At 35.7% G+C, this 21653-nt stretch overlaps 1 long non-coding RNA gene across 6 annotated transcripts in view; it reads left to right on the top strand.

The window, feature by feature from the left end:
- Nucleotides 1–21653, top strand: part of LOC129643388 (uncharacterized) — a 323134-nt gene that overhangs the window by 223604 nt on the left and 77877 nt on the right. Inside the window, exon 4 of one of the 6 annotated variants that reach the window (XR_008710270.1) lies at nt 20261–21205. The exons of the other annotated variants lie outside the window; for them this stretch is intronic. This is a non-coding gene — a long non-coding RNA (uncharacterized LOC129643388). Of the gene's footprint in view, nt 1–20260; nt 21206–21653 lie in introns of those variants that run through there. 6 annotated transcript variants of the gene reach the window in all.

Below are 21653 nucleotides of genomic sequence, written 5' to 3' on the forward strand. Positions count from 1 at the left end.
TGAGGAGCCACTTTCTGGTTCACAGGTGACAACCTTCTTGCTGTACTCTCACATGGCTGAGAGAGAGGACTCTAGTCTCTTCCTCTTCTTATTCAGTTCAATTCAGTCACTCAGTCATGTCCGACTCTTTGCGACCCCATGAATCACAGCACGCCAGGTCTCCCTGTCCATCACCAACTCCCAGAGTTCACTCAAACTCATGTCCATTGAGTCCGTGATGCCATCCAGCCACCTCATCCTCTGTTGTCCCCTTCTCCTCCTGCCCCCAATCCCTCCCAGCATCAGGGTCTTGGACTCTAATTTCCTTGTGGGGGCCCCAACTTCATGATTCATCTAAACCTTCCATCTCAAAATACCATCATATTGGATGTTAAGGAGTTTTGCGGGGAGCAGTGTGGGACAAAATCATTCAGTCAGTTCAGTTCAGTCACTCAGTCATGTCTGATTCTGCAACCCCATAGACTGCAGCACACCAGGCTTCTCTGTCCATCACCAACTCCTGGAACTTGCTCAAACTTATATCCATCGAGTCAGTGATGCCATCCAAACATCTCATCCTCTGTGGTCCCCTTTTCTTCCTGCCTTCTATTTTTCCTAGCATCAGGGTCTTTTCCAATGAGGCAGTTCTTCACATCAGCTGGCCAAAGTATTGAGTTTCAGCTTCAGCATCAGTCCTTCCAATGAATATTCAGGGTTGATTTCCTTTACGATTGACTGATTTGATTTCCTTGCAGTCCAAGGGACTCTCAAGAGTCTTTTCCAACACCACAGTTCAAAAGCATCAATTCTTCAGCATTCAACTTTCTTTATAGTCCAACTCTCACATCCATACATGACTACTGGAAAAACCATAGCTTTGACTATACAGACCTTTGTAGGTAAAGTAATGTCTGCTTTTTAATATGCTGTCTAGGTTTGTCATAGCTTTTCTTCCAAGGAGCAAGCATCTTTTAATTTCATGGCTTCAGTCACCATCTGCAGTGATTTTGGAGCCCCAGAAAATAAAGTCTGTCACTGTTACCATTGTTTCCTCATCTATTTGCCATGAAGTGATGAGACTGGATGCCATGATCTTAATTTTTTAGCACTTCTTGAACTCAAGTTACTCATTTATTTTCAAAACCGATGCATAAACAACTATCTCATTTGATATGGCAGGTGCTATAATATTAAGAAGCCTTCCAGAAAGAGTTGAAAATTATATTTAAATGGAGAATGAGATAGCAGAGCAAAATAATCCTAACTTTACCCTTTATGTAGCAAAAAATATTATCAGTTCACCTAACAAAACTGTATCCCAAGAGTAACACATAGATGTTAATGAAGATAATTTTTGTTCAATAGTAAAATTAATAGGTAAAATCAAATAATGTCAGTTCCAAGGTTTAATATCTAGTGAAAAAATGCTAAATTAATCTAGATTATTACTGTGTGATTATGCCAAATCAGACCCCAATTATTTCATGTTGAGGTCCTGGAGATTTTTTAGGTAGATTGTCAGTATGATGCACATTTTGCATTCAATATTTTCAAAATTTAGGTTATCATCTCATTTTCCGATTAAAGTAACCCTCTCTCTCAGTGTTATTGTAAAGATGCACAAGTTTTCTTGCTGCATTATAAAATAGAGTATATAAGCCAGAAAACTGTTTAATCTTTCACCTAATTTTAACTTCTTTTCATAGACAATTTTGCTGTTATCATGGTGGTTTTCATACTAGGAGTTGCCCTTGCAAAATCTGACATTCATATCATCAAAACTGATATGATATATTGAACTTTCTCTTTACAAGTGATATTTTATAAAGTTCATTCTGTATTTGGAAACAAGTGAACAAAATGCCATCACTTTCAAAGCACCTAATGGTCATATTTCATATTGTTCTGACTGTGCATAATTTAAATATTTAAGATGTTAATGTTTTAAATGGTAGGATCCTACTTTATAGCACAGGAAAGTATATTCATTATCATATGATAAACATAATGGAAAATAATATGAAAAAGAATACATGTATCTATAAATTGATCTGGATTAATATAGATTGGATGACTTTGCTATAAGTGGAAATTAACATGACATTGTAAATCAATGACACTTCAATGCAGTTTAAAATAAAGATGTTAATGTTTTGATTCTACTTCAAAAATAGAATAATTTGCTCTCTATATTTGAAACATAGTAATTTTTAAAAATTAAAATTTAATTTTGGGATAATTATAGATTTATATACTATTACAAAAGGAAGATACATAGAGCTCTCAGGTACCCTTTACCCAGTTTGCTCCAATGATACTACTTTTCAAAATTGTAGTATAACATCACAACTAGTATTTTGAGTTATGCAATTCATCAGGCATTTAGATTCAGTTTTACATTTTACATTGATCCCTACAATCCATTTAGCTCTTTTTTTTTTTTTAAATAAACTCTGTAGGAGCTAAACCTACTGCCTTGGTTCTTTAGTTAAATTTTACCTCTAATAAGTCAAATTATACTTACACAACTCCAGTGAGGGTACATTGTTTCTAAAGCTAAGTTTAAATAAAACCTTTAAAGGAAAGTCTAAGAGATTGTCTAGCTATAAAAGGGGTAAATTGCAGTGTAGTGGTTCTCTGTCCTTACATTTCAGGACCTAAATGTTTTATATTCTGAAAACATGTATTCATTAATAAGCCAGAAGGTATCACAACTGTGGGGAGAACCATGACATGCATGTATATTTTAGTATTTGGATACATTCTACACAAAATGAGTTCTTTATAATTAAACTATCATTTCATACAAATAGAAGTCATAAGACATGATAGGATGCTATAAAAGAACAATTTATATTTTATAGTGTAAGATGCATGAGGGTAATAGTAAATAAAATATAATGTACTGCATTTGGCATTGAACTTGCTGTACATATAGATGGATGGGTTCATTAACCTTTCTCACACATCTTCTCTATTTTGGAAGCTAACTTTATATTATAGTAGTAAAGACAAGACTGAAACCCTGGCTCACTGATAATGTCTTCTTATACAGACTCTTAGTGATGTAGACTGAATGGCCCAGCAGAGACAGTAACTTGCAAAATGTATGTTCAGAACTTTTTATAGTTTAACAAATATTTCCCTATTTCCCCAAAATATAATGCAAGCATTGTAAAGTGGATAACATTTATTTGACATACTGTATCAATTTCATAGCAATTTAGTCTATTTAAAACTAAATTGACTAAGGTTGCTAACAAATAAAATGATATTGCATTTTAAGTTTTATATTTTTATGGAAATATATTTTAAGTCATTCATTTCAGTAACTGATAGTTTTCACTTGAACTATTAAAATGTTAGTGACTCAGTTGTGTCTGACTCTTTATGATGCCACGGACAATACCCAGTCAATGGAATTCTCCAGGCAAGAATACTGGAGTGGGTAGCCATACCCTTCTCCAGGGATTTTTCCAACCCAGGGATTGAACCCAGGTCTCCTGCCTTGTAGGCAGATTATTTTACCATCTGAGCTACCAGGGAAGAACATTTAAACATTATACTTAATTAAAAGGGCAATGCTTGTAGTCAGTGAATCCTGATTTGGTAAGGTGAAATGTATTTGCTTAATTTAAATTTATATGAGGTATTTTATCTGAATTTATTTCTATAGGTCACACAGAGAAAGCATGGCAGTGACTCTAGGTCATTCTTAATCTTTTAGTGGGCAGTACCCAGGTGTATATGACACTCAACTCAGATATACTCAACTCACCTTAATGTCTGAAGTTATCTCCACAGATCAGGCAATGTGGCCCAGAAAATCCCAAGTGCTTATGTTAAGATCCACTGGTATTGATAAATGGGTATACTGACAATGTATCGGCGTTACCATAAAGATATCTTCAAAATCAATTCCTTGTCACCGAACCAGAGAAGCAGATAGTGGCTGAGGCCATGTCTGAAGCTAGGTAATAAGACAAGCTCTTATTTGAAGCATTTATTTTCTCTGAAACATTTCTAGAACTCTTCTCTAAATGAAATATTGGTTATGGTATGAGTCACCCCAATGGAAATAATGTGGGAAACATATTATAGAAAATGATTTATTATCATCATTAGTTACAGTTTCCCAAATGGCCACACAAGAGGTTGTCTTCATTGGGTACACAATTTTTAGAGTTGCATTTATTTTTAACTTAACACAAAACCCTTGCCTGCAAACCACTCAAATAATTGCAGTGAAAAGAATATCATATTCATCAGTATAAGATCTGCTCTTTTGTCTTCCAAAAAGACAGGATTTCTTTCAGGAAAATCATGCATCGGTGCTTTCCTAAAGCTGGGAACGTTAACATAAGGCACTCCTCATTTCTGAGTGTCCTGCCCATTCCCTCCTCCAGAACCTGAAAAATCTACTTACCAGCATGTCAAGTTGCTTCTCTTGAAGAATAAGCACCAGAAAGTAGGAGGCACAAGAGTGACAGAAATTTAGACCGAAATTCAAAAACGGACATCTAAAGTTAATTACAGCCCTGTCATTCACAGTTAACATTTCAGTTTTCATTTTTCTATCAAAACTAACATATGTCTCCTACTTTTTTCTCTGTGAGATTAATGTCCTCTTATTCTTAGTTTTAAATTTCTCTGAGTATCAGTCCATAGTCACTTTTTGGAAAATAATCTTAAACATGAAATCTTGAAATGCATTTTTGTTTGGTAAATTTTATTATGAAAATGTTTGGGCAAGTAGCTTGCATTTCATTACCATGGACAGAGGGGCCTGGCAGGCTGTAGTCCATAGGGTCTCAAAGAGGCAGACACGACTGAAGCAACTTAGCACAAAACACCAGTTATCTTGGTAAGCTTCCTCACTGCATGAGCTTGTTATTTCACACATCTTGTGTCCTTCGTGTCTTGCAGCAAAGTTTAGGAAAGTTGTGAACCTGATTGACAATCTGAAAGGGCAGACCTCATTTATTGTAACCACTAGTTTTTTAAAATAAACTTGATGGACTATTTTACTAGGGACTTTCAATTTTTGATGGTTCATTGAACATTTGGGGATTAAAAACACATATTTATACAATGTGAAGACAAAATATTGCTACATGAAAGTCATTAGTCCATATACTATCTTTCTAATATTGATCGTGTAATATAAATCCTATATTCTTTCAATCGTATGGTAGGTATCTTCTTTAAAACTTGGTGATTTTTAAAGGAAGACTCATATTGTTTGTGTGTATGTGTGTGTGTGTGTGTGTGTGTGTTAATTGCTCACTTGTGTCCAAATCTTTGTGACCCCATGGACTGTAACTTGCCAGGCTTCTCTGTGTGTGTGTGTGTGTGTTAATTGCTCACTTGTGTCCAAATCTTTGTGACCCCATGGACTGTAACTTGCCAGGCTTCTCTGTGTGTGTGTGTGTGTGTTAATTGCTCACTTGTGTCCAAATCTTTGTGACCCCATGGACTGTAACTTGCCAGGCTTCTCTGTCCATGGAATTCTTCAGGCAAGAATACTGGAGTGGGTTGCCATTCCCTTCTCCAGAAGAATCATGTGGGATGTATTTAATGTAACTATTTAAGGGCTTCCCTGATAGTTTAGTTGATAAAGAATCCACCTACAATGCGGGAGACCCTGGTTTGATTCCTGGGTCAAGAAGATCCTCTGGCACACATCAACATGAATCATATTGATGTGTGGCAGAACCAATACAATACTACATAGTAAAAAAAATAAATTAATTTTTTAAAAAAAGTAAATAAGTAAATAAATTTTTGAGTTAAAAAAAAAAAAAAAAAAAAAAAGAAGATCCTCTGGAGAAGGGATAGGCTACCCACTCCAGTATTCTTGGGTTTCCCCTGTGGCTCAGCTGGTAAAGAATCTGCCCGCAATGTGGAAGACCTGGGTTTGACCCCTGGGTTGGGAAGATCCCCTGGAGAAGGGAAAGGCTACCCATCCAGTATTGTGGCTGGAGAATTCCATGGAATGTATAGTCCATGGGGTTTCAAAGAGTCGGACACAACTGAGCAACTTTCACTTCACTATTTTCTAAAGGAGTCTCTAAAAAATTGAGAGAGCACACACATGCTTTTCAAATATTAAAGCTTTGTTACCTCTTCATATGGTTGGTTAGAAAGAAAAGGAGAAGTTCTTAAATGCATCTCTGGCACTGAGGTAATTGCCTTTAAGATATTTAGCATCCACTTAAGTCTGCTTTTTGTAGGATTCTGGGGACCAGCTGTTAAAGTAGAGGGCAGATGGCTGTAGTAACTTATGAAGTAAAAATCTTAAACATAAATAATTAAATTATGAATTAAAAGGTGGCAATGGGTAAGAGTTTAAAATCTATAAAATTGATTTACTAAACAAAGGCCTGTAGTAGAAGAAAGTACAATGTCAGATGCAGCAAATACTAGTTCTTGGACATATAATATGTCAGGAATACATAGTTTCAACCACCCTCTTTGAAACAAAACAAGCACAGATACAAATTAAGTCTTCATAATTATGTTTTCTGTCTGTGAGTGTGTGTGTGTGTGTTTAAACTGTTATTGACCTGAATATTCTGCCTACTTATTTTTGGGTTACCCCTAATTTTCTAAAGACTAATTGGAATCAAGACACGATCTTGCTTCTACCATGATGATCTGGATTTTAATTATCATCACTGCCCCTCCCCCCACCACCAGTTACACACACTCAGCCGGGTGTGTGGGAAATACTGCCGCTGATTCTTAGTCACTCAGGCATGCTCAGCTCTGTGTGACCTTGTGGACTGTAGCCTGGCAGGTTCCTCTGAACATGGCAAGAATTCTGCAGCAGGTTGCCATTCCATTCTCCAGTGGTTCTTCCCAACCCAGGGATCTAACCTGGGTCTCCTGCATTGCAGGCAGATTCCTTACTGCCGAGACACCAGGGAAGCCCCTAGGACATATTGGCAGCGCCTTAAATGCAGGAGGACCACCCACCCTTAGGTTTACACCTAAGCATGGTTTTTGCTTCAGTAATCCAGTCTGTGTAATCCCTCAGGAGAAGCAAAGGCTTGCCCTTAGAGATATTAGGATTTGGAAGCTTTCAAAGTTCAAAGATTTTTCAAGGAGAAGGCATTCTCCTTAAAAACTTAAATACTACTTATACTCACTCTATAAACATGTTCTTGGTTAATATTTAAGTCCGTGCTGGGTGACCATAAAAGGTTGTGCTACACTCTTCTGCATTGGGAACGATCCTTGAACTAGTAAGCTTTCAGGGTGACATTTAGACGGAACTTTTTAGAAATATATCACTTTCTGGGGAAAGTACGGCAGAGTAGAACAGATTTATAGAGCTGGAAGCCTATTATGCAGAGCTGTAGATCACTGCTGTCGACCAATGAGACCAGCTTTTTTTTTTTTTTTGCAAAGATTTACCAAATGTCCTTTGTCTTGTCTTCCCTTGTTGAAGTAACAATTCAATCTGATTTTTTTGCTTGAAAATTCAAATTATTCCTTATTTGAAATCATTTTTCTTGATTATTGTTCCCAATCTCACGTGTTAAACAAATGTTTTTGTTTAGCTATATTTGTCTGGAATGATAGATTTAACAGCAAAGCATAAGTGTAGACAGGTAGGTAAAATCCAGTATAATAAATCATTGCATTTACCATGTATTTGTGAAGGGATATGATTAAAAAGAAAACACATGGTGAGGTAGAAAAGTAAATCCAATCAAGTTGCTTTAGGAAAGCAGTATTAGAGAGTTTAGAATTGTAATCGTTATGCAGGGTATTTTTTAAAGGAAAACAGATGCTGTACTCAATTTGTTTCAAACTTCTAATAGTTTATACTATAAAGTAATAATTTTCTTTTGCATAAAACACCTAGTTTATAATTATAAAACTTATTATAGCCTACTTATTGCAATAGATAAAGTGGTAATTTCCTCTTGTTGGAAAGCATTACATATAAAATAACCCAGAACAAAAAGCAGCTTTTTACTATTATATGTATATAATTAAAACATTACCACATCAAAATGCTTGGCTGTGTTTTACAAAATAAGAAGCTAGAAAACCAATTTTTCTTAAAAGGACATAGCGCTTGAAAAGTTGAGTGTTATCACTGATCTTAACTGAATCATTTTCATGACCTTACAATCTGAAAATTATCTGGGAGATGGTTGCTAGCTATCATATCCATGTTGAATATTAGCTTATATATAAATGGAATAATTTTTTGTTGACAGATTCAAATGACTTATCAGAAATAGAAAAAAGCAATATGGATCTTATGCTCATATACATACACAGTGAGACGGTAAATAAGCAGAGTTTAGCTGTAGCCCTTTAACAGATGCCTTACATTGCAGTGTATAAAACTTTCTTCTTCTATAGTAGCTAAGGTTCATGAAATTATTCTAGAGTGAATTATTATAATCAACACTTGAATTATTTTGTCTTCTGGAAAAAGTTAGCTTCCTTAGAAAGTGGTCATTTTTGAAGACTCACAGCTATTTCTGGCTGCCAACTTTCAGTGAAAATTTTCATCCCTAATAACTGGAAGTGTAAATAAAATATGAGTGCTACTGGCTAATTTGGGTCCCATTCCAATCATAAATAACCACAGTTTTTGCTTAGAGTGTACATCACTGGCATGACCAACATTTTTTCAAGTCATGAGTAAACATCTCTTGTTCTTTTATGAAAGATAATTAACAGATCTTGTGATTCTTAGTTTGGGAAACTTATATATTATGGACAGAGAAATAGAATATAAGAAATCTTGAACTTCGCTATCTCATGATCATTCCTCTCCCCACTATGGATTTTGATTTTTGCTTCCCATCTTGGAGATCATTTAACGTTTCAGTACTAGAAGCTATAGAAGTATATTCTTGCTACAACTTCATCCCAAGAACAGGATTATTATAAAAACTCCTCTATATTTGCTCAGGTGATAATCTGCCTGAAATGCAAGAGACATGGGTTTGATCCCTGGGTTGGGAAGATCTCCTGGAGGAGGGAATGGAAATGCATTCCAGTATTCTTGCCTTAAAAATCTCCATGTTCAGAGGAGCCTCGAGGGCTACAGTCCATGGGGTTGCAAGGAGTCAGGCACGACTGAGCAACTAACAGTTTCACTTTCACTGTATTTGAGGATTTGATTTTCCCTGGTATGGTTTTCAGTTGCCTAGAAAAAGCCAGAGTTATTTGTTATGTTATTGTCTATAGTAAATCAGCGTCAAGATGACTACATCTCAATGAAAATCCTCATTAACAATTTAATGTCAAACTTTAAAAAGTTTGCCATTATTGATTGCTGCTAAAGCCAGTTTTAGAAACTAGAATTGTTTTCCTGAGTAAATTCATATAAAGTGTGTCCTTTTAACAACTTTATCCTGCCAAGTTAATAATTAGGGAATATGTTATACTTCAACTCAGTTGCTTAAATTTTCTATTTTTATTTATGTATAATCTTATTGTTTAGTTTTCTGTCAGAAACTCTGGCAGAACATACTGTATCACACTCCATTAGTGTTGTTGTTGTTCAGTTGCTAAGTTGCGTCTGACTCTTTGGGATCCCGTGGACTGCAGCATGCCAGGCTTCCCTGTCCTTCACTGTCTCCTGGAATTTGCTCATACTCATGTCCATTGAGGCAGTGATGCCATCCAACCATCTCATCCTCTGTCATCCCCTTCTCCTCCTGCCCCCAGTCTTTCCCAATATCATGGTCCTTTTGAGTGAGTCAGTTCTTCACATTGGGTGGCCAAAATATTGAAGCTTCAGCTTCAGCATCAGTCCTTCCAATGAATATTCAGGGTTGATTTCCTTTAGGATTGACTGGTTTGATCTTGCAGTCCAAGGGACTCTCAGGAGTCTTATCTAACACCACGGTTCAATAGCATCAATTTTCAGTCCTCACCCTTCTTTATAGACCAATTCTCATATTTGTACATGACTACTGGAAAAACCATTAGTTATCCCTAAAGAATAATAGGTGTAACAATAACTATACAGTTTTAGAATATTAGTGAAAAACTACCAGATTTTGTCAATCATAAAATGAACAACTTTAAATTCTAGCTTCTCTCTTCTTCTACCAGAAAGATGATGTTGATGTGAAGGAAGATTCAAGAATGGGTGGTTCACAAAGCTTAACCTTCCCAAACATTCTTCTTTCTGATTATGATTAGCAACACATGCTTATAATGCTGATTTTGGGGCCTGAGATTATAGATTTGTAAACCTGGAATGGATCTTAGGTAACTTTTAGGCCATGCTTTATATTCTAGACATGAGTAAAATGAAGTAGGAAAAGGTGAAGAGAGTTCCCCAGGCTCCTCTTGGTATCATGACTGGGACTAGAGTTCATTCCTTGATCCTTGAAACTCACTTCCCCACCACCCATTAGCTCACACACAAATTAGACCACAAAAGACACATTAATTGCTATGATTGTTTTGAGCATCTTAAAGGCCAATTATTGATGATTTAGAATTTAACCAGTACTAAGGTATAGTTAACTTTCTAACCTTTAAAAAAAAAAGGAAAAAAATTTAACCATCATTTTGATTCTTTTGGCAAATATATATATATATATATATATATATATATATATACACATACACACACACACACTTCTGAATTAGGTCCTTTTATTTAAAGCATATTTTCTTTTTATGCAAAGTATAATTTTATGGTCTGATAATAATAATACAATGTGAAACTACAATATATCTAAGATATTTTAAAAGAAAGATATACCTCTTGATGCCAAATATTTCCAAGTTTTGTGTCATATATACTATGTATTATCAGGTAAATATGTGGTTTTTGTGTGTTGGTCTTTGTCTCATGTCTTTATTACACGGGTAACACTATAAATATGTGTGCATATGTATATGTATACTTGTATGTATATATATATATACACACACACACATTCAAGTTTTCTATATATTAATTGATATATTTGAATTCCAAATTATTACATTGAGTTAGTTATCAATATTACATAGATAAATTGAAACAGCTTAAAAATGAGAAAAGGTGGGTATTAAATATAATATCAGGTAGTATAGGAAACCAAGAAATAAATGTCCCAATGAAGATTTCATTAGTGTGCTGACAGACGTAAGCTATGTATCCCTCCATTGTCAAAGTTAATTAAATTTTCTTCAGAAAAATGCTCTCAACAGATCACTATGTTTGCTCATCTCAGAAATATAATATATATTCATTTTTGTTTAATTGTAAAATAGTCATTAAAGTTTATTCTTGGGATATTATAAATAATTTGAAGGCAATTGACAATTCTAGGAAAGATGGCTACAGAAAAACTTTTAAAATACTGTATAGTAATATTATCTTTAAAAATATAAACATTTTGTTTATTAATAGCATTATTAATTTCCAGTCTGTGTACTGATTATTAGCCACTGATTTTTCAATATTCTCTACTATAAGAAACAATATCTTTAGCTAAATCTGTGTATAAAAGCATCAGAAGCCTAACAACTGTCTGTTTAGGGAATAAAATTTCTCTAAATGATTAGCTTTCCTCCAACGGAGAAGGCAATGGCACCCCACTCCAGTACTCTTGTCTGAAAAATCCCATGGATGGAGGAGCCTGGTAGGCTGCAGTCCATGGGGTCACGAAGAGTCGGACACGACTGAGTGACTTCACTTTCACTTTTCACTTTCATGCATTGGAGAAGGCAATGGCAACCCACTCCAGTACTCTTGCCTGGAGAATCCCAGGGATGGGGGAGCCTGGTGGGCTGCTGTCTACTGGGTCGCACAGAGTCTGACACAACTGAAGCGACTTAGCAGCAGCAAACTGATATATTTTCTATAGTAGGAGGGCATGAATGGAAAATATTTAATAAGGTAATAATTTGAAGCATGAATATGACATTAATTTTCATGTGCACACTAATTTTTATTTAGATATATGTTTATCTAAATAGATAGATCTATTTATCTAAATAGATAGATGTTTATCTAGATAGATAATATAAACATACATTTATGTTTAAATGTTTGATGCATACTTGAGATTTTACTTAGACATGTTGACTCATTTGCAGTGCTATTCCATATATTATCTGTAAATATTTTAGATTAACTATTCAAAAAATGGTCTTTATAGTGAAAAACAGTCTATCATACTAGAGCACAGAGAGTAGCCTCCTGTATTCTTATATTAGTCTGTGCTCTCAACAGTGTTCTTAAACTGTGTTTTCAGCTGAAACCTATCTTGATTTAGGGTTGTTTATCTTGCTTTGTGCTCCAAGAATCCTTACTGCAGATCCTTCTATGGTTATAACAGCCTCTACAGAAGACACAATTTATCATCTAGCTTTTATACAAATGTGACGTGATCTCATTATATTTCTGCCACTAGATTTTATCACTTTAATAATCCATTGCAATATTTATAGAATGGCATGATGAATCATATTATATTTATCATATCATGCAATAAATAGTATGGCATACCAATAAACCACTCCATTTTAGAGAGTGTTGAAATGATTCTTCTAAACTTGCATGAAAATGATGAGTCAGCATAGTCCTTCAATCACATTTACAGCCCTGCATGAATGTATACTTTAGAATGGCTAATGTATTTGGAAACTCAAAATTATTGAATTATTTTCTAATTGTTTACCAAAGTAAACTTATTTGACTATAGAAATTACTGCATTCCAAAATCAAATAGCTCTGTCTTATTCTAAGATTATACAGCTAATGAAATGCTAGAAAAAATTTGCAAAAACTGAGATGTCTGATGAACATTTCTACCATTTTCAAGAATGAATTGGAGGGAAAACTCTATTTTAATCCTCATGAAAAAAGGAATATAGAAATATGCTTTAACATATCAACTGTATGGACAAACAGGTTGGCGTATGTAAAGAGACTGACAAAACTGGATATTCAGACACTTGTTCCAGTGTTGCTTTATAGTAGATTCTTTTTATTCTCTTTAAAATTCATTTAATAAATTTAAGTATTTAATATTTTATCTAAATATCAAAAGATAATCAAGCTGACATATATGGATTGACCATATATGTTATATGGTCATAACCAATATATGTTAATGACCAATATATAACCAATATATGTAAATTGACCATATATGTCAATCCAGTTAGCCTAGGGCTTCCCTGGTAACTCAGCAGCAAATAATCTTCCTGCAGTGCAGGAGACTTGAGTTAGATCCCTAGGTTGGAAAGATCCCCTGGATAAGGGAATGGTTACCTCCTCCAATATTCTTGCCTGGAAAATTCCATGGACAGAGGAGCCTGGTGGGCTACAGTCCATGGTGTCACAAAAGAGTCGGACACAACTTAGCAACTAAACCAACACCACTCACTACCAGTTAGCCTGGATGGTAGCAGCATCTTTTGGAATCTAATTGCTATTATACTGGATGTGTATTTGAGGGAAATAACTTCTTTTCTACTGTTGTTTTGCTTTCAAGTGTGTTCTTCATAAGCTCTTTGGAAACAAAGACATTCCCTGTATGAACTGAATGTTCCTGTCTTCCCCAAATCTGTGTGTTGAAATTCTTCCCACCAGTGTGAATATATTGGGAAATGGGGACTTTGGGAGATAATTGGACCCTGAGGTAAAAGCTCACACTAATCCATTAGGAATTAATGCCTTCATATGAGAGACCCCAGAGAGCTCGCTTTTCAGATGTGTGAGGCTGCAATATGTCAGCAATCTGTAGCCCGGAAGAAAGCTTACTCCAGAACCTGAACATGTGCCCTGATTATTCATTCTCCAGAAGTGTAAGAAATCAACTTCTGCTCTTTATAAGCTGGGAAGCTGATGGTAATTCATTATTGCAGCCTAAACTGTAATTAATGCCCATGAACTTTTCAAGGATATTTCCAGCTTGCAGCAGCAGCGTGATTCTAGGACACCTAAGGTTTGTGGCTGATCCGGAAGCCCCCGGGATAGTTGAGCACAGTGGTCCAGGACATGTATCCTGGAGGTAACCTTCTTGAAGTCCAGATCTACCACAGATAAGAAGTGTGATCCCAGGCAAGTTATATATGTTCTATAGTCTCTTAATCAGTCTGCTACTATTAAAAATCAGAATAGGGACATCCCTGTCGGTCCAGTGGTTAAGAATCTGCCTTGCAGTGAAAAGGACATGGGTTCTCTCCCTGGCCAGGGAACTAAGATCCTTCATGCCACAGGGCAACTAAGCCTGTGCACAAATAGACAGTCCGCGTGCCATAACAAAAGATTTTGAACAAAGCAGAGCATTGAACTTAATTGAAAACATTGTGATTTACCTTGCTGGTGCTGCTAAGTCACTTCAGTCGTGTCTGACTCTGTGCAACCCCGTAGGTGGCAGCCCACCAGGCTCCCCTGTCCCTGGGATTCTCCAGGCAAGAACTCTGGAGTGGGTTGCCATTTCCTTCTCCAGTGCATGAAAGTGAAAAGTGAAAGTGAAGTCGCTCAGTCATGTCTGACTCTTCGCGACCCCATGGACTGCGGCCTACCAGGCTCCTCTGTCCACGTGATTTTCCAGGCAAGAGTACTGAATTTACCTTAAGATCCATACAATTTACAAAAATTGTAAAAATATATATATATTTTTAAATATATTCTTCCTTATCCTGTAATGTTTAATTGTACTTAGCATTACACTAAAGGCATCTTCTGGAAGGCATGATTTCTTCCTATTACAAGATATGAAATGTATCTTTCTTTTGTAGGACTTCACAAATGTTCCAGTCAACACAATTTATTTTTGTCTTTTAGTCTTATAAAGAAATGTATAAGTGGAAAAATACTCTAAAATGTACACAGTTATATAGTATTTAAGTACTAAGTGTGTAGTGTTTTGGGAGTTTTTTCAATTAAGTTCAGAATTTTTAAAGGACTGGAAAGTCCATGTTTGAAGTTGAGCTCTAAACTATGACATTTTCTTTATTTTTATTAGCATCATGAGCATCTAATATGTGACAGGCTGATACAGGTGCTGAAGGTACAGTAGTGAACCATAGACAAAAAGGCTTTTCTTCCTAGAACTGACCTTCTAGTGTGGCAATGCAGTCACAAAGAAAATTAAACACACACATCATATGGTGATAAGTGCTATGGAAAAAATGAAGGGCAGGGAGATACAGATTGCCATTTTCAATAGCCTGGGCAGGTAGGGCCTCACTAAGCAGGTGTCATTCAAACAAAAGCTAAAGAAAAAGAGAGGACATGCTATGCAGCACAACATAGTGTTGATGGGCACAGCTTTGCAGGTAGAAAAGCTCAGCTGCCAGATGTGTTCAAGAAAGGATAACGGATTCTGTATGCCTGGGCTGTACTGAGCCATAGGGACATTGAGAACAGAGGGAGACACAGAGATGATGGGGCCAAATTAGGCAGTTGCCTTGTAGTCCTTTGTAGCGTCTCAGGCTTCTTTGAATGAGATGGAAAGCCACTGGGGAGTTGCTAACTGTACATGCATCATGATCTGGCTTGTGGGATACAGGAGCCCTCTGGCTGCTATGGAGACGAGTCTGTGCGGGCTGTGGAGTCTTCATCAGAAACGTCAAGACTTCCCCTTGTGAACTAGACCCTGGATGTTTCAGAGACGTTATTCCACCAGCTTTCCTATTTCTTCTACACAATTTCCCTCTTGCTGATTAATAATTTTCTTCATATACAACTATGCTACAATTATTTTCTGAACACAGAACACCTTTTCTTATCACATAACCACCTCAAGATACTGCCTCCTTCCTCTGGTCCCCAGAGCAAAAGTGCTAGTGTTAGTCACTCCGTTATGTGCGACTCTTCGGGATCCCATGGATGGCAGCCTGCCAGGATCCGATGTCCATGGGATTTTCCAGGTATTGGAAATTGGAGTGAGTGGCCATGCCCTTCTCAAGGGGATCTTCCTGATCCAGGGCTTGAACCTGGGTCTCCCACATTGCAGGCAGATTTTTTACCATCTGAGCCAAAAGGGAATCACAAACTGCAGTAGTATTTGCTACCCATTGTCTGTAAACCTTCTCTTCATAGTTTCTGGAGATTCCACCTTAATATGTTTTCTCCTTTGCTACTTTGCAAAATTTATTTTTATCCAGAACTATATCTCTATATTCTTCAATACTTAGTCCTTTGCTCAGCATGTGACATAGGTAATTACTCACATCCCCTTGAAACATTTTCTTCATTTGGTTTCCAGGGCACTAACATCTGGGTTCTATTGATACCAACCTAATTAGCTGTTGCATCTTAGGTTCCTTTACTGACTTACCCATCTTTCCAGTTTCTAAATTCCAGCATGACAGAGCTAAATCCTGAAACTTATTTCCTCTACCCAAACTCAGTCTCTTGTTGATCTCATGCTTTAACGTCAATATATACACCATTAACATTCAAGTTTTTTTTTGTATATTTTTTATTTTTTTTGTAACTAATTATTTTATTATTATTATTATTTTTACTTTACAATATTGTGTTGGTTTTGCCATACATCAGCATGCATCTGCCACAGGTGTACACGTGTTCCCCATCCTGAACCCCCCTCCCACTTCCCTCCCCATACCATCCCTCTGGGTCACTCCAGTTTTCATTGCTCTGCTGAACTCTGCAATTGTATATTCAACTGTCCAGTTAATATTATAACTTAAAATCTAATAAGTAGCTCAACATTATTATTTGCCAAATTGACCCATCTTTGCTTCCAAATCTAGTACTCCACACTCTCAGAAAATTAATTCCATTCTTCAAGTATTTAAATCAAAACTCATAAAGTCATCCTTAGCTGTTGTTTTCTTTTTGTTCTATATTCAATCCATGAGGAAATCCTGCAAGTCTACCTTTAAATTGAACAGAAAAATCAGGGTGTTTTACACTGATACTACATTTGTCCAGGCTACCATCAGCTCTCAATGGAATAATACCATAGTTTCCTAGATTTGAGTCTCAGCGTCAACAGCAGATGAGGCTAGATAGCAAATTTGTTGCTTGTTCTTTCTTTCTGAAATTATGGTTATTATAACTTGGTGAGTCTTATATAATTATGAATTATGCTACCTCATTAAATGTAAATCCACTATATCGTTTATGATCATTACAACATCCTAAATACCCTTTACTAAAATCTTGAGAGAAATTCCTTCTTGTGGTTTATTTTCAGTGGTAGACTCTTGCTCAAGAACAATGGACAAATTTACAGGACTTAGCTAAGAAAAGTCTAAGCTGACAAAATTCTGAGAAGAGGGCTGTTGCTTTACTGGGATTTGGAATATTTGAGAGTCTTAATGTCACAAGGCCAAGTGGATTATGCATAAAGGAAACTTTATAAGTAACTCATTAGCCATCTAGTGTTTATAATCCTTCTAATCAAGTATTGCATTCCCTGGGTCAAAGGTAACAATTTATGATTCATAACTTAGGCACTGACAAAAGTTTTAATCTGGTCATAACATTTACTGGTTTTCATTCATCACTGCATTTTTAGGACATATAATTTACTTGCATTGGTCATGTAATCTATCCAAAATCTTCAGATACACATCAATTATAATGTCACTGTTATTATTTATCTCCAGTTGCTTCATTATGAATGCTCCCTTAAGGTCCCATGTTTGTCAAAAATTATCCTTTAGGTTTTCACAAAACACTTCTGTAATTGGAATTCCTCTCATCCTTTTCAAAGATAAATGGAAGACCTTAAAAATTAATTTGACCTCTTTGGTGCTTTGACATCCTACTGAATTACTACCAAGTTTCCTTTAAAAGCCATTATCCCATTAGTAACTATCTCATTTATAATATATTACATTAAATATAAAATATTATGAACTAGTAAGGTTATCTGGTTTCACGCTAATAATTACCCTCTTTAATTTGTATTTCCACTGGGTTTTTGTGCTTTGTGACATTTAGGATATAGCCATATATTTAAGTATTTCTTATGTTAGTCAGATTTCATGTTATTCAAATATAAATTCTTGCTTTGATTTATATCATTCTTGTGAGCAATTTGCTCCTTTTCTAATGGAATTTTTTGAGACCATGTGTAAGTTAAAGGATGATGTTGCCATTTAAATTCACTAAGAGAGATACCAGTAATGATTAACAAGTTTGGGAAAGAAAACAAAGTGCATTAATACAAATGCAACCCAATGTATTTAATAATCATAAATTTTTGTTGTTAAATTTGATTTTTAAAAATAGAAACACATAGACTTAAAGATTTTTAATGTCTAACTGGTGACACTCTATCGTTGTTTAGTCTTGCTTTGTCCATTTTCTTCCATGTACAGCAAAAAAATTAATAATAATAATAGTAATCTTTACATTATATATTCTCAAATCCATGCCATAACTCATCCTTGTATTTCATAAGCCAGTGATTTAGGATATTACAAAAAGAAATTGGTGTTTTTCAAATCACTTGTGATTGTTCTCACACATGGTGTTTTAGCATTCTAGGAGTGTTTTAGTGATTTAAAGATTGGTTTACTCTGCAACATTACAATCTAAGGAAGTTTTTTCTTGACTTTTAAATCTCATCTCTGATGCTGGGTAATAGTCTTTCTTTCTAAAAGAATGTATTTTTTTGGATGTTTTTTCCCCTTTGGGGAACATCAAATTCTTAGTTCCTGAAGAAAAACAGATTCAAATGTAGAAACTTTTTCATCATTTTCTCTGTTTTGTAGAACAATATTTCAAAGGATAGCTGATACTGCATTTCTCAGTTGAATTTTTTAATATTAGATTGAATATAAAACAAAACTAACATTGACCCAGTTCATTCAATAAGATATTTCCTTTATACCCCTAGATCATTTTTATTAACAAAGACAGAAAGACAGCTAAGAAACAGATCATAACCTAGAAATCTATAGATTTCCTTTAAAATATGTAGATATAATTCTAGACTATAAAGTTTTTTCTTTAAGATCTTTTGTCTGACCAACTCCCCCTAGTATCAGAACACTTTATATCATGACTTAAGCTGTAACTCGGAAATTATGCTCTTTAATGTCATACACAATTCTTAAAAATGAAACCAGAACAATTCAACTGAGTATTTATTAAGACCCTCTATGGTAAAGATCTAAGGAAACATGAAAGATGACTGATATATGGTCTGTGGTCTCAAATAGTGCTTCATGAATCCTTGGCGTAGGCAGGTCTCAGGCAACCAGAATGAGGAAGTAGAGGACTAACAATTGTCTCTTCATCTATTCAGACCTCAGTTCCCTCATTTGTCATGTGAAATTATTAATAAAATCTATGTCTCAGGACTAATGATATAAAACATTCTTATACTCTGATATAACGAATTGTCAGTGCTCCATAATAAATCATTATGTTTGTATTTTGTTTTGTTTTCCTTATTCTTTCCCCAAGCACTTAAATTAACGTTTGGACCAGAGTGAGTGTTAGTCGCCCAGTCGTGCCCAACTCTTTGCGACCGACCCCATGGACTGCAGCCCGCCAGGCTCTTCTGTCTATGAGATTTTCCAGGCAAGGATACTGGAGTGGGTTGCCATTTCCTTTTCCAGGGGATCTTCCAGACCCAGGGATCGAATTCGAATCTCCTGCCCTGCAGGCAGATTCTTTACTGACTGAACTACAAAGATGTACTTTTGCTCTCATTAGATCAGATCAGATCAGATCAGATCAGTCGCTCAGTCGTGTCTGACTCTTTATAGAGGATGTTGTTCTCCCCAGATTAAAGTCTAGCAACTTTGTTTTATATGCTGCCTTTAACATTTTCAAAATATTTGGGACACTAAAAGATTAAGTCTAATTGACTTGTAAATTTTTATTATGAATATTATTCTTCATGAAAATATTCACTTAAAATTAAACCCAATAGAAAGTGGACAATGTACATATTGGTGCAAAAATAATTGTTGTTTTGCATTGTTGAACTTTGACATTTGATATTGGAATACATTCTTAAATTAATTTGGTTATGTTATACATCATTTTGCTTCCCAGGTGGCACTAATGATAAAGAACTCACCTTCTAATGCAGGAGACTTAAGAGATGCGGGTTTGATCCCTGGTTTGGGAAGATCCGCTGTAGCAGGGTATGGCAACCCACTCTGGTATTCTTGCCTAGAGAATCCCATGGACAAAGGAGCCTGGTGGGCTATGGTGCATAGCGTCACAAAGAGTCATACATGACTTAAGTGTCTTCATGCACACACAAATATATCATCTTAATGTGCATTTCTTGCTCTATATTTTTTGCTAATGAATTATTACTTGCTATTTATTTTATATGTATTTTAGAGTATGGAAATGATGTTAGACAAAAAGCAAATTCAAGCAATTTTCTTATTTGAGTTCAAAATGCATCATAAAGCAGCGAAGACAACTTGCAAACATCAACAACACATCTGAACCAGGAACTGCCATCAAATGTACAGTGCAGTGGTGGTTCAGGAAAGAAATTTTGAAAAGGAGACCAGAACCTTGAAGATGAGAAGTGCAGTGTCTGGCCATCAGAAATTGACAACAACCAACTGAGAGGATCATTGAAACTGGTCCTCTTACAACTACACGAGAAGTTGCCCAAGAACTCAGCATCGATCATCCTATGGTTGTTTGGCATTTGAAGCAAATTGGAACGGTGAAAAAGCTCTATAAGTGGGTGCCTCATGAACTGACCAAAAATCAAAAAAATCATCGTTTTGAAATGTCACCTTCTCTTATTCTACACAACAACAATGGACCTATTTTGTGACACACGGCAAAAAGTGGAATTTATATGACAGCTGACAATGACCAGCTCAGTGGATGGACAGAGAAGCTCCAAAGCACTTCCCAAAGCCAAGCTTGCACCAAAAAAAGGCTCATGATCACTGTTTGGTGGTCTTCTGCCAGTCTGATCCACTGAAGCTTTCTGAATTCTAGTGAAACCATTACATCTGAGAAATATACTCAGCAAATTAATGAGATGCACCAAAAATTGCAACGCCTGCTGCCAACATTGATCAACAGAAAAGGCCCAAGACAACACCTGACCACACGTTGTACAACCAGCGCTTCAAAAGTTGAATGAATTGGACCATGAAGTTTTGCCTCATCCACCATATTCACCTGATCACTCACCAACCATCTACCACTTCACGCATCTTGACAACTTTTTACAAGGAAAACACTTCCACAACCAGCAGGATGAAGAAAATACTTTTCAAGACTTTGAATCACAAAGCATAATTTTTACCCTATAGGAATAAAATACTTATTTCTCATTGGCAAAAATGTGTTGATTGTAATGGTTCCCATTTTGATTAATAAAGATGTGTTTGAGCCTAGTTATAATGATTTAAAATTCAGGGTTGGAAACCATAGTTACTTTTATACCAGGCTAATAAAAACTAAAAAACCATTCAATTAAACTGTAGCATAGTCAAAGTCACACAGGATATTCGTTGTTCTAGGTGAATCTTGAATTAATGTCAAGAGTTCTGGTAGTCAGAAAATAACTATTTTAGATTATTATCTTATAAAAATAAATTCTATAGATTCAACTAGAGAGACAAACCATGTCCTGACAGATGTGAATGAAGTTTCCATTATAAAAGCATTCACTGAGAAGCTCCAATACTTTGGCCACCTGATACAAAGAGCTGACTCATTGGAAAAGACCTCATGCTGGTAAAGATTGAAGGCAGGAGGA

The sequence above is a fragment of the Bubalus kerabau genome, chromosome 2, assembly GCF_029407905.1.
Source record: "Bubalus kerabau isolate K-KA32 ecotype Philippines breed swamp buffalo chromosome 2, PCC_UOA_SB_1v2, whole genome shotgun sequence".
Lineage (NCBI taxonomy): Eukaryota > Metazoa > Chordata > Mammalia > Artiodactyla > Bovidae > Bubalus > Bubalus kerabau.